The sequence below is a fragment of the Amblyomma americanum genome, chromosome 11 (assembly GCF_052857255.1).
Source record: "Amblyomma americanum isolate KBUSLIRL-KWMA chromosome 11, ASM5285725v1, whole genome shotgun sequence".
NCBI lineage: Eukaryota > Metazoa > Arthropoda > Arachnida > Ixodida > Ixodidae > Amblyomma > Amblyomma americanum.
This window is the reverse complement of record NC_135507.1, coordinates 17791128-17804757: the sequence shown is the minus strand read 5'-3', so window position 1 is coordinate 17804757 and position 13630 is coordinate 17791128. Positions and strand designations below refer to the sequence as shown.

Here is a 13630-nt window from a genome sequence, read left to right as displayed (position 1 = left end):
CGTTGGCTTTTCTGTTTCTTTCGGGATCTCTCGCACACACATTTGCTTTGAGCAAGTTGGTGCTGTGTTTTCCCGGAGCTGAATGCCACCCTTGCTTCTGGGAGCACTGTGAAGTATTTTTCCGAAGAGTGGGGTGCTATACGGCACCTTTTTATCCTGTACTGTGTGACGTCCGTGCGCGTTAAAGAACCCCAGGTGGTCGAAATTTCCGGAGCCCTTCACTACGGCGTCTCTCATAGTCTGAGTCGCTTTGGGACGTTAAATCCCCATAAACCAAACCAACCCTTTTTATCCATTTAAACTGCGCGCGATGTCTTCCAGTCATCGCTCCGGGGTGCAGCGCAACTGCGCATGACAAAGCTACTGCTTGCGAGATGCAGCGTGTGATAGCTGTGCGCTGACTCGATAAGGGCGGGGAAAGCAGCGCGCGGTTGATTCTGGAGAGAGTGCTGCTGAGGCGCAGTCACGCTTTTGGCGGCCGGCGCGAGCTGTCGCGATGTGGTACACGGAGGACGGCACGACACCTTACCAGGAAGACGGAATCGGCGTTTTCGACGATGGAGTAGCTGTTTGGCGTGAGTGGTTACTACGCGAGCAGCCTGGTTTCTTATACCGCTTCGAGCCCCCCTTTGTCTGTGGTGCTTAAACTTGTCCCATTCGCGCCTCAGCGTGTTATAGTTTTGGTAGAGCTCAGGCCTTAGCATCCGTTTTGTTGTATTCCGAGCACTGCGCTCTCGAGAGACTATAGACAGCATGTTCTGCTTCACCGCTACGTTCGTTGTTGTGTCCGTTGAAAGCGTTGGTTTGGTCCGGAATAAACCGGTGTCTTTTATGCTGACTGAGGGTGCGTCACTAGCGAGCGAGACCACGGCTCGCGAAACCCGTTCTCTAGAAGGCGAGGCCTTCAGCAGTAAGCATGTACGTACTGTCGTGAGCTCGGCGCGTGGTGGAGCGAGCGAAAACTGCATCGCAATGCCATATACAGGCGACGTCTGTGGTCGAGACAGGCGATCAGGAACCCTTCCTAATCTGCAGGCATGTCGCCTGACTCGCTTGGTTGCAACGCCCTGCAGCACGCCGAAATGCCGAGCATCGCCGCTGTAGGAGCGATTCAAGGATCTTCCGCTTAGTTTTTGTTTTCGCTGCTGTTTCGGTAGATATGTGCTGGCGCGCCGCTCCATGACTGCACAAAATTTGCGCCCTGGATCGCTCCTACAGCGGCGATGCTCGGCGTGCTGCAGGGCGTTGCAAACAAACGAGTCAGGCGACATGCCTGCAGATTAGGCAAGGTTCCTGATCGCCTGTCTCGACCACAGACGTCGCCTGTAGATGGCATTGCGGTGCAGTTTTCGCTCGCTTCGTCACGCGCCGAGCGGAGTATACCACTTTTGCTCACGACAGTACATACATACAGTACTTTCTTAGCGTAACCTTTTTCCGGCATCGTACCTTTCACACGGCACATCAATAGACCTGTCCAGAGGGTGTGTTTGTTAAGTAGGTTGAACTTTTTATGGTGATGCAAGAGAGGGAGAGGGAAATACGAACAGAAAGGCAGGGAGGTTAACTAGGCAACGCGCGGTATGCTACCCTGCACGTGGGAGGGAGAATGGAGGGAGAGAGCAAAGTAATAATAATAATAATTGGTTTTTTGGGGGAAAGGAAATGGCGCAGTATCTGTCTCATATATCGTTGGACACCTGAACTGCGCCGTATGGGAAGGGATAAGGGAGGGAGTGAAAGAAGAAAGGAAGAAATAGGTGCCGTAGTGGAGGGCTCCGGAATAATTTCGACCACCCGGGGATCTTTAACGTGCACTGACATCGCACAGCACACGGGCGCCTTAGCGTTTTTCCTCCATAAAACGCAGCCGCCGCTGCGTTTTTATGGAGGAAAAACGCTAAGGGAGATCACTTTTCCACATGTCCCTTGGCCATTATTTGCTGGGTACACAGAGCACACACTGATAGATCACAACCTTGCACTCAGTCCTGAGTCCTTTAAGAACTTGAAAAGTGCCTTCAAAGATGGTGATGCAAAGTACGTGAAAAACGTGGAGGCTAGCGAAAAGGGTTCAGCTTAAGTTAAGGACAACGCAGCAAGCCATGGAAAAAAAATGATAGGTGTAACGCTCAGAGACCGGAAGCGCGCAGAGTGGTTGAGGGAACAAACACGAGTTAATTGCATCCTTATCGAAATCAAGAGGAAGAAATTGGCTTGGGCAGGGTATGTAATGCGAAGGCAAGATAACGATTGCTCCTCAAGGGTAACTGAGTGGATTCCAAGAGAAGGCAAGCGTAGCAGGGTGCGGCATAAGTTAGGTGGGCGGATGAGATTAAGAAGTTTGCAGGCTTAGGGTGGGCGCAGCTGGCAAAGAAAAGGGTTAATTGGAGAGACATGGGAGAGTCCTTTGCCTTGCATTGGGAATAGTCAGGCTGATGATGATGAAATACTTCTAAAATTAGAGGCATTTTAGTCGGGAGATTCGCTTCTTGTATGTTTTCTTGCCTTGTTTTGTCAATGTTGAAGTAATTTAATTTGTGTGCGTTAAATATGAGAAGTTCATAAAATTTTAACACGAAAAAAGTTCACTCTGCTTCAAACGAGTATGAGGAAATTGAATTCCCTGTCAGCTCTGTACTAGCATGCGTTTTGCCGATGCCAAGATGATAGTGTGCGAAAAAAGGGCATTATATTGCAGAAGTTGCTGTTGCCTGAATCTTAAGTGGGGAATGGCGTCGTCATCCTCTTGAAGGCAACCTCTCCGCTCTTAACGCGCTATGAACAATTCCGCTGTCGCAGTCAACCTTTTTGTTTGTTTTCGTGGGAAGTACCATCGTCAGCACGCTTAGCACGAAAGCTCCGCAGCGTGGCTTGGACCAGCTTGTACTGACGCCAGCGCCTCTAGTGTCGGGCGCTGTTAATAATAATAATAATAATAATAATAATAATAATAATAATAATAATAATAATAATAATAATAATTGGTTTTGGGGGAAAGGAAGTGGCGCAGTATCTGTCTCATATATCGTTGGACACCTGAACCACGCCGTAAGAGAAGGGATAAAGGAGGGAGTGAAAGAAGAAAGGAAGAGGTGCCGTAGTGGAGGGCTCCGGAATAATTTCGACCACCTGAGGATCTTTAACGTGCACTGACATCGCACAGCACACGGGCGCTTTAGCGTTTTTCCTCCATAAAAACGCAGCCGCCGCGGTCGGGTTCGAACCCGGGAACTCCGGATCAGTAGTCGAGCGCCCTAACCACTGAGCCACCGTGGCTGGTCGGGCGCTGTTGCCGAGATAATGTTTGCGGCGGCTGACGATAGCTGAAGCGCAGCTCTATTTGATTGGTCAGATTGTCGATCTTTCGCATGTGTCTGGCTGGCAGGGTGAGTGCGCACACTTCCGTCACGTTTCACTCGTGGCTGCGGTCTTACGCAGGCCCAGAAAACTCGTTGCGGTTTCTTTTCTCAACAAAGCGGCATGGCATGCGACAACTTGCGCTCCTTTCGAGGTTGGACTCAATGCTGCCGCTTGACAGAAATGAAGATTTGAAGAGCAAACGCGGGTTTGTGGCCGTTCTAAAGGGTGGACAATACATATGCAAATTCGATGGCATCGTTGTGCAGGTTCTTCATTCTTTATATTCTCGAACAGCGCGCAGCGGTGAGTTCTCGAGGGTTAGTGTCTGGCTTCTTGCTTAGTCTACACTGCACTGGAGATCCAGTGCAAGGGCTGTCCGTGTCCTGAGCAAGAAATACGCATGGATCTGATTCAAATAAAGCTTTTCATGCCTAATGCCTGGTCATAAGCGAAAAGTGCTAAGTGGCATTGTCAGATAAGAAACAGGCTTTTTAAGTCACTTGAATGACTCTGGTCACAGATGCATTGTATCGAAAGCAAGCAGCTTATAAGTGCACATAAGGTGCTTCGACGCCCGGTCGCATCTTGGTGCTTTAAACACCGGGTTCCCGATCTTATTCACAGCGGAATTCTTGAGACTTGAATATAAGGTTAAAGGTAACAACACGAATAAAATTTTGCAATGCGCGTTTTCTATATGGTTTTTTGCTAGTTTTAAAAAAGGCAAGCTGCAGTTAATATTTTAATAGCGGAGATAAGAAGCTTCTGAACGGTTGCATTGTGTACTTGGCAAGCCCTCATATTGAACTTAACCATTTCAGTAATGCACGTTACAACAGCCGGCAAAGGAGATTGCGCAGTAAGAAGGCCTTCGGTCCATTCCGTGATCCCCTTGAAAAGTTTCTCATACGACTTCAGCATACTCATTACTTCAGCACTGGGGTAATGTAGGTTGTCGCCGTTCAGGATGTATCACAGTATACCACTGCGATAGAAGTTCTATAAAACATGCTGTGGTTTCGGCTTCCTGCTTCAGTATTTTTTCTTTCACCAAGTACTGGAATGCAGCGGGGGTCTCTGAAAAACTACACTGCAAGTCCCCCTTTCATCTTTGTGAAATGTTCTGAGGAAATTTAACGTGTGTTTTAGAAAGCTTCGGCACGATCTTTAGCTCCCCTTTTTTCGTCCAAATCTAGGACCGCACGTATATGTTCTAGTTTCGCGAGCAAAGTGGTATGAGGCTTAAAATAGTGGAATACATGGGCTAGATTACGCAAATGTGACAAATTCTGTCAGAAGTTATTGACAGTGACGTCAAAATGACGTCGCGATGAGACATCACCACGTGACGCAACGAGGAATCAGTCAATTACAGCAGTGCGGTGCCCCGAAAGCATTCGAGGGACCGTCTGCTTAATTTTTTTGTAATAAAAAATAAGCCACCATGAAAATAACTATTATTTTATTTTGTCAAAACATTGCGTTTAAAGTTCGAAAATATTAAGCAAAACAAAAAGCGTTCGAAATTGTGCTATTAAATTGACTGGTGGGTAACTTTCGGTGCCGCGGGGATGTGCTGACGGCAGTAAAATGGCCGCTCTGCACTAAAGCAGCTGTTTCAGGCCGTGTTAGTTTTTTTTTTTTTTGTGCGCGGCGTCTTGAATCGAGCTACTGTGCGGTTGACCTAAGTGCGCAGAAAAGTTTCAACGAATGCAGTGAATCTACGTGACTACCGAGCGAACTTGCAAGAAGCGCTCGGTACGAAATCGACGAAGACAACTTGGTCTGTGTTGTTCGGCTCTTTCGATCGATGCCAAAAATGCCCAAAGGTCAGGTGTTGCAGTATGTGATGCGTGGTGGTTTCCCCCTTGGAAAACAGAAGACGACCACGAAGTGCCATTTTCTGGGAAAAATAAAGTGCTTTGCTAGCTTATAAGCGTGTCTTATTTATATGTAGCTGTGTGTCAGAGGTAACGACGGAACCCGCCCCTTCTGCGCACTAACTTTACAAATTGCCTCCAATACGTGCCGCACGCATTTGCTCACCGTCGGTTGTGCGATGCCGACGTGCGCCTCGCTACCAACGGCAGCCTAAAAGCCGCCCGTGGCAAAGAACCGCAGTGCACACAGCACCTGCCGCCGCACCGACAGCGCACTCGCACGCAAACCTCCCAGTTCATCGGCGACTTCGTCGCACAGCCTCCACACTGCCTGTTTCTCCAGTCGAAAAAGGCGTCGAAACAGCTCGTCCGGCAAGTCAAACGCGTCTTCGTGCGCCCTCCTTCGCTGTCGATCGCGCCAGCGCATCCGCCTCAGTCGTATCGCTGCGTACACCGCCGCCATTTTCTGTCACAAACTCAACGGTCAGATTGACAGCCTCAAAACTGTGACAAAAACTGTCAATAACCGCCTGCATAATTAGGTGTGCAAAGTCTTCACTTGTGACGTCATCAGCAGCCACCCACGACGCAGAAAAGCAATATGGCTGCTGGCCACAACCGACCAATAGGAACGAGGCTTATTGACACCTTTGTGACAAGTTTTTGACAATTTTCCTAATTGACAGTTACGTAATCTAGCCCCAGAGCTGCACCCAACTTCTAGGCCGGGCCGCCGTGGTGAAGGGAGATTGCTGTACAGGAAGGTTGGCTTTCGGAATTTTGCAAATGGTGTATAAAACAATCACTGTCTAGTATTCTACTAATCCCCACACAGGAAGTAAAAATCAACAGCTAGAAATATTTGGATGCCATTATACTGGTACTCAACAAATGGAATATTAAACTTGAATCAATTTGCCAAGCAGCCTTTACCTGTTTTCTTCAGAACCTCGGATAAAACCTACGGCGTAACGATCCCTGATGGGTTCTCTTGTCCATTTTAAATCAGTCACGAGACATTTGCTGGTTTACGCAAACAGATTACGAGCGACAGACGGCTAGAGCGTAAACGTCCAGGCGCCACTGCAGCCCACACATGCATTTCAAGTGTTCTGTTAAGATCTTCACTTCACTTCACTTTATTCACCTTAAAGACCCCCTTCAGGGGGTATTACATAAGGGGTGGGTTAATATGTTTATCAACAAGTACAAGTCATTTCTTTGTAATAATTGCTTAGCGTATCTGAAAATGCAGACAGGTGTGTGATGGCAGCGATATCGGTGGGGAGGCCATTCCAGTCCACAACAGTTCGGAGAAAAAATGAACCTGAAAAAGTTGCAGTACGCGACACAGGGCGGGCGATCTGAAACGGATGGGCAGTGCGGTGAGATATGCGGTTCGGATGAGTAATGTAGGGTGGTTGATTTAGAGAACTATGGAAAAACTTGTGGAGCAAATAGAGGCTGGCAATGCGGCGGCGGTCTGCGAGGCTTTCAAGAGCGGGATTCTTCTTCAGAGCTGAAACGCTGGTGGTATATGAATATGCAGAGTGAAGGCGCGGTATTCAGAGGCGCGGTTCTGAACTGATTCGAGTGCATTTGTTAGGTATGCATGGTGTGGGCTCCAGATGGGGCTGGCGTACTCAAGTTTGGGTCTGATGAGGATTTTATAAGCGAGAAGCTTCACGTGTTGCGGCGCATGACGAAGATGACGCTTCATGAATCCTAGAGATCTGTTAGCAGATGATATGATTGTGGTAATGTGTGTTCGCCAAGAAAGATCGCTGCAGAGGGTGACACCAAGATACCTAAACGATTGGACGCTTTCTATAAACGAGTTAGCAACTGCATAGGAAAAAATAAGAGCGTTGTGTTGTCGATGAAAGGAAATGAGTTTGCATTTGTTAGCATTTAGCGTCATTAGCCAGAGGTCACACCATTTATGGACGCTGTTAAGGTCGTTTTGAAGGGCCATTTGATCAGAAATGTTAGTGACAGTGCGATAGATTACGCAGTCATCAGCGAAAATACGAATTTTACATGACACATGTGAAGCTAGATCATTAATATATATTAGAAACAAGAGTGGGCCGAGCACAGATCCCTGAGGGACGCCAGATTTAACAGGGAGAGCGCTTGAGCGGTGGTTGTTAATAGAAACGAACTGAGATCGGTTAGCTAGAAATTCTTTAATCCATTGCAGGATATTAGGGTGTCAAGGGACATCAAGGTCCCTTATTCCTTGCAACTTAGTCTCTACAGTAAATATGCGATTCATAACCGCCGCTGCGCGTCCTGGAGTGTACGTTGGCTAAGCATTTTAAACACAATGCCCGATTCTGCGGTATATGTTGGCATAAACGATCGTACCCAGTATCATGCATGAAATAGAAATGTCTACATAAACTCTAACGCCGGTTTTAGCTCATACGCTGAGTATTAATTTAAAGCAGTGCACGTAACTAGTACACGTAGCAAAAAAACGAAACACTGCATAGGCGTGAAGTGTTGGCCGGCTGCCACTCGTGACGTTTCACCTTTTACAGTCCACAGAAGCCTTTTTTTTTTTCGGATCTCTCCGAAATACAAACATTCTCCAGCCAGTTCAGGAGTGATTCGTGCACGCAGTACCCCGGCATGTCTTCCCCGTCTTGCGGCTAAGAAAAATTGCAATCGACGAGAAACAGGCGGCCGCACATGCAACTAAAGCAGGCGGGAGTGGGCACAAACATGGCGCGCGCCTTCACCGAAGCAGACCCTTTCAAAGGATGTCCGCACTCTCCACAAAAAGGGTTGTTGGTAGTAGTAGCCATAGAGCTACTACTCTATGTGGTGGAGGGGGCGCACATCGAGGCACCTTACTTTTCTTTTGATTGAACAGTTATTTATAGAAGTTAGTGATCAGGGCCCGGATTACGGAACTCGCTCCGACCGCTCTACAATTGAGAGCGCTCTAAAATGCCCGCTCCTATTGGTCGCCGGCGCCATTTTGAAAAGTTGCGTCACGGGAAGCTGCAATGGCGTCACGGACAAGAAAAAACGCATGACGTTGAACACCTAATTATGCCCGCGGTTTTAGACTGTTTTTTGCGACCGCGAAGAGTCGGTCTACAGAGTTTTAGAGGGAAAATGGCGGCGGCGTCGTCTGCTGTTTATTGGTGGCGGAGGCGGCAACGTCGGCGCCAGCAACGACGAAGGACGGTGTACGAGGACGAGCTGTTCCGTCGGTTATTTCGACTCGATAAGGAGAAATTGGAGTGGTTGTGCGGCGAACTTGCAGACGAACTGCGAGGCGTACGGACGAGCGTTTTGTCGGTGCGGCGGCAGGTGCTGTGCGCTCCGTTTTTTTTTGCCTCCGGGGGCTTTCAAGTGTGCGTCGGCAACGAGCAGACCGTCGGCCTCGCACAACCGACGGTGAGCAAGTGCGTGCGGCGTGTGGCTGAGGCCATCTGCAAAGTCGGCGCACAGAAGGGATGGGTGCGTTTCCCGGCGCACCCCGAGGAAAAAGCGGCAGCGAAGGCGACCTTCCTTCCCCGCGGCACCATCCCAGGCGTCGTCGGCCCGCTGATTGCCATAAAAGCGCCGCGGGGAGACCCAGCAAACCGGGCAGCATTCTGGAGCCGCAAAGGATACTATGCGATGAACACCATGATCGTGAGTAGACTGGCTTTCTGACCGCATGGGTTCGAAAGCCGCGACCTCGACAGTGGAAGTTCACGTCCAAGATTGTCTGCCTGTGTTTCTCGCAGATCTGCGACGCAGACATGAAGATCCTTGCGGTCGACCCTCGCTGCCCGGGGTCTTGTCACGATGCCTTTTCTTGGCGCTACTCACGGCTGCGTCGGAAGGTGGAGCACGGGCTGCTGGAGGATGGAGAGTTTCTTCTGGGTAAGCAGCACTTCGACAGCACGTATTAAGCTACAGCAGTGGCTCATACCTAAAAGAGGCGGGTTATAACATGGATGACATGCAACAATATGATGTATCGTATTTATTTTTGTGTATTTACTGTTACTGCTGGTGCAGAGGCACAAGAAACATTGTTATAAAGTGAATCGTATTTCAAGCGTAAAACATCAAGGCAGAAGAGGTGTGCACATCGTTATTGTCGTGTAAGATATCACAGTACATCATTAACCTAGAAGGCTGTGCTTACAGAGGTACCCCTTAGTCATGAATATTCTGCATGCCTATGAATTCTGGTTCAGCATACTGGCTTTGAGCTGCTTGATATGAATCATTTATTACATAGGCAACAACACACTTCACTGCAAATTTTGGTCGTGCAGGAGACAGTGGATATCCACTGGAGCCGTGGCTGCTCACACCAATGTCAGGGCATCCTGGTGCAAACACTGCAGAAGGGCAGTACAACGCAGCACACGCCTCAATGCGATGTGTTGTGGAACGCTGCATTGGTGTTCTCAAAAGCCGCTTCCGGTGCCTTCAAAGGTACCGGACACTCCACTACGAGCCGGAGCGGGCGGTGGTCATCATTGCAGCGTGTGCTGCGTTGCACAACATCTGTCTTGAAGAAGCCCTGGCTGCAGACGAAGACGACACTACTGATGACCCTGACAACAATGGACCACCTCTGCTTGCCGGGTACTTGGCGGGGACAGGATCCCGCATGACCTACCTGCGTGGTAGAGCCATGCGAGACCGTATAATTGGCCTCTTTGGCACAACCCGTCCGCAGAGGCAAGCACACCTGCAGATGGTGCGGCGACAGCAGCAGCGGCAGCAGCAGCAGCAACAGCAGCACCACCGGCAGTAAGCCCTAGACCATCTGGCAGCTGTGGCTGCAATGACTCGCCGTGCTGGCGTGGCGAGTTGTCGTAGCCACTCTTGCTACGGGCAGTGCCATTGCCCTCTGTTAGTGCGCGAGCCCCTGTGTGATATGATGCCCTTGGCCACTGGTAGCCACATTCCAGCATTTGTAAATTACTTTTTCTTACGTGTGCTTGAAAGCCTCCAGTGTCAAGATATGAAGTGCACACACCAACTGCTGCTCCACCGGCAGTGGTCACCAGTACGCCTTTCAGTGCATCAGCAAGCTTGCCGCACAGCTACTGCACTTTCTCCTTCTCAAGTCGAAATACACGCCGAAACAGCTCGTCCAACAAGTGAAATGCATCCTTGTACACCGTCTTTCGCCGTTGCTTACGTCGACCTGCCCACTTAGGCAAACAGTTGCTTGCTGTAACTATGTGTTTGATGAATGTGCACGAGGGAAAAGTGTGGTGTGGAGACTGCTAGGAACCAGTAAAGCGTTTGTTTTTGCACCACGTTTATTCATTGGTCACAATAATTTTTTTCGCCACAGCTGTTCATACTAGTTTGCCAACTGTAACACACAGCAGGGAAACAAAAGCATGCAGCATCAACAGTGATTTGCATATGCCTTGTCGAGTGCTGAGCAGAGATTGCACAAGAACAGTTGTATCTTACACTCTGGCCAAACGGGCGAGTTGGCTGTACATTTTTAAGGCGAACAGTGCGAAAGACATAGCCGGAAAGCACAGGAAACACAGGATAAGCACTCGTCCTATGTTTTCTTTGCTTTCCGTCTAAGTCTTACACGCTGTTTGCCCCTTAAAAAAAAAGCTTCATCTTGACTGCCAGCTTGAATGCTAGTAATCACAGGTTTGGCATGTTGTGCAGACTTGTAGGCTCGATGCAGCCCCGGTTTGCAGTTTTCTGAAACACATTGCATAACTGGTGGAATGCACAGCAAGTGCTACACAAGACATTGCTCTTCGTAGATTTTACTGGACTAAAAAATCATGTTACGTGTAAAAGACACACGAGTATCACAGACGATGATGCCAACATGGCTGCGTTTGAAGTTGTAAAGGGATCCACAAACGAGAGATATTAACATTGTTGCATCATACCTTTAAAGGCGGAGCTCAAGCATCCGCCAAATTTTTTTTTGCCTGCATTCAACACTAGTTCAGAAGCGACTTTGGACGAATGCTGGCAAGCCTCATTTTTCCTCGGGTCTACTGAGGATAGAACATGTTACAATGCACACAATGGACACTTTACGGAAAAGCAGGAAAAGTAATGCGAAAAAAAAACGACTCAGGAACATGCAAACAACCTTAACAGACACAAAATCGAAGTGTTCAAAATTTATCCAGAATCCCCATATTATGGTGCCCTTCATAACTACAGTCACTTCAGAACAACTTTGCCCCACATATTGCAATGAAAGAAAACAAGCACTAGAAATTGCACCTTGTGCACCTGCCACAGCTGCAGGTAAACATTTGAAAGGAATGGAAAATAAAAGAGTATAGGAGGCTTTCACACCTGGCAGAGCTTAAATTACATAACTGGAAGAAAATAAACAGTGTGAAGCATCCGGGCCTGCAGAGCTTACAAGAAATAAAAAAATGATGCTATGGCACATGACAGAGATGATCTTGAATAAATACAAAAACAGAAACCTGACAGAGAAGCAGACAATGTAAATAAACAAACACATAAAACAGAAATTTTAACAAGCAAACTAAAAATAGTTCAATGAGTCTGCACCTGGCAGAGAAGTAAATAATGTTCTTGAATAAATATAAACATATGAAGAGGTTCTTTCATAAAAATAAAAACAAGCAAACAATGACATAAATATGAACAATTCAATGTGGTGCAGGTGGCTCAAGCTGCTTTTGTAAGATTAGCGTCAGTAGGTTCACATTCTGGATGAGCAGCTCTTGCTGACCATTTGACGCCTGCACAGCATCTGTCACCTCCCATATGGCCTGCATGTAAAAATACTTCCAATTACAAATTATTACTGACAACCAATTTTGAGATCTCGCTTAAGCTCTATGTAAAATTTCAGGTGCTGAGATATTTTGGACAAAGTATGGCTGTAGAAGACTCGTGTCAGTTTCATAAACTCAGCTGTCCCAACCACCTCCCACAAGAGGCGTCAAAACAGAAGTAGAGGTGCTCAAAAGAGAGCACTGATATTTATGCTTCAGGTGACGGCTTCGACTCTTCAAAGTGCAGTGTGCGCAGCGAGTACACACCTCCAGCATGCTTTGCTGAAAAGCAGCGTCCTGGCGGTTCCGGGCGTCAGTAAGGGAATCCAAACGATGCGATTCATACAGCATCTGGCGCAGCACCTTATTGGCCCCATCGTCTCGCCGTCACTTCCCAAGAAGGCTAGGCGTGGCACGTGTTGAGGGCTGCAGTGGGGGCTCTGGTGTGTGCTGCTGTGAGGGCTGCGGCGAGGGCACCGGTGTAGCTGTCGGGAAAGAAAATGTGCTCATCACGTGGTGGAATACGCAAAACATTTGGTACAATGTGTTAGAGGACTTGACATAAATATACAGGACAGCAATCTTGGGCAGCATTGTAGTAGCATATTTCATGTGCACATTTGCTAGACTGCTAGGAGATGTCACAGCCTCACTGCAAGAGAAATAAACATTCTGCACTGCGTGGCAAAGCCAGAGAGAGATAGTTTTGTATGTACTGTAGAATCTCTGCAGTATTTTGGCTACTGCTGCAAATGCTGCCAGAGAGTATAGTGCTATTACTTTCAATCAGCTGCCAGAAAGGGTAGTATGGAGCTTGAATAATGGAAAGCCAACTCATGGTCTGTGGGGCTCCGTGTGTCTTGTCGACAACTTGCTGAGGCTCCCCGTTCATCTCCTCTGCTGTAACAGGGTAAAAGGTGCGGCTGATTGGTACTGGCAGACCATGAAACTAAAAGAGCACTAGCAAAAGAGAAGCAATCAATAATGCTCAACCACTTGTCTATGCATTCCTGCACCTCCTCCGAGACTAAAATACACCACAGATGGAATAAACAGTGCTAGCAAGGCGCAAGGCAAAGACATCATGTTTTTAAACGGCCGACCCCTTGTTGTTGAGAATCGACGCAAGCTGGACCCACAGCTCGCGCTTTTCAACAGCTGTGTATGAGTTTGTTAGGTCGGCAGAAGCCCGAGCCAAGAGCGGATGGCTCTTCATAGACTCTATTACGATTAGCTCTTGCTCGCTCGGCATTCTTCGTGTTGGCGCCATTTCGAGACTATAATTCCCGCTTAGAGAATTGCAGCAGCGAACACAGCGGGGAAAACAAACAGGGAATAGTTTCTGTTCCGCTTTTCGAAAGCAGGGAATAACAGGGAAAAACCTTTGCTCTGAGTTCGGGCTAATATGTTTTTACAGGAACATATGCGTGTGCTGCGCTGCAGCAACTTATAGCACAGCCAAGAACGACCGAAAACGAGCAAGGTTGTTAGCGTGCGCCCAACCGCCTTGCTTGGTTCTTGCTCCTTCCCAACTGAATCATTTGTGCCAGACGTTTATGAAGCCAAAAAAGTTGATTTTATCCAACAAGCCGTGCTTCGTGGACGTCTTGTATT

General features: G+C 48.1%; 1 long non-coding RNA gene across 1 annotated transcript; it reads right to left on the bottom strand.

The window, feature by feature from the left end:
• Nucleotides 1-10516: 10516 nt before the first annotated feature.
• LOC144109907 (uncharacterized) lies at nucleotides 10517-12705 on the bottom strand. The gene is made up of 2 exons (XR_013309643.1): nucleotides 12284-12705; nucleotides 10517-12010 (listed from the first exon to the last, which is right to left on the bottom strand). It is a non-coding gene; the product is annotated as an uncharacterized LOC144109907 (long non-coding RNA).
• Nucleotides 12706-13630: the final 925 nt, after the last annotated feature.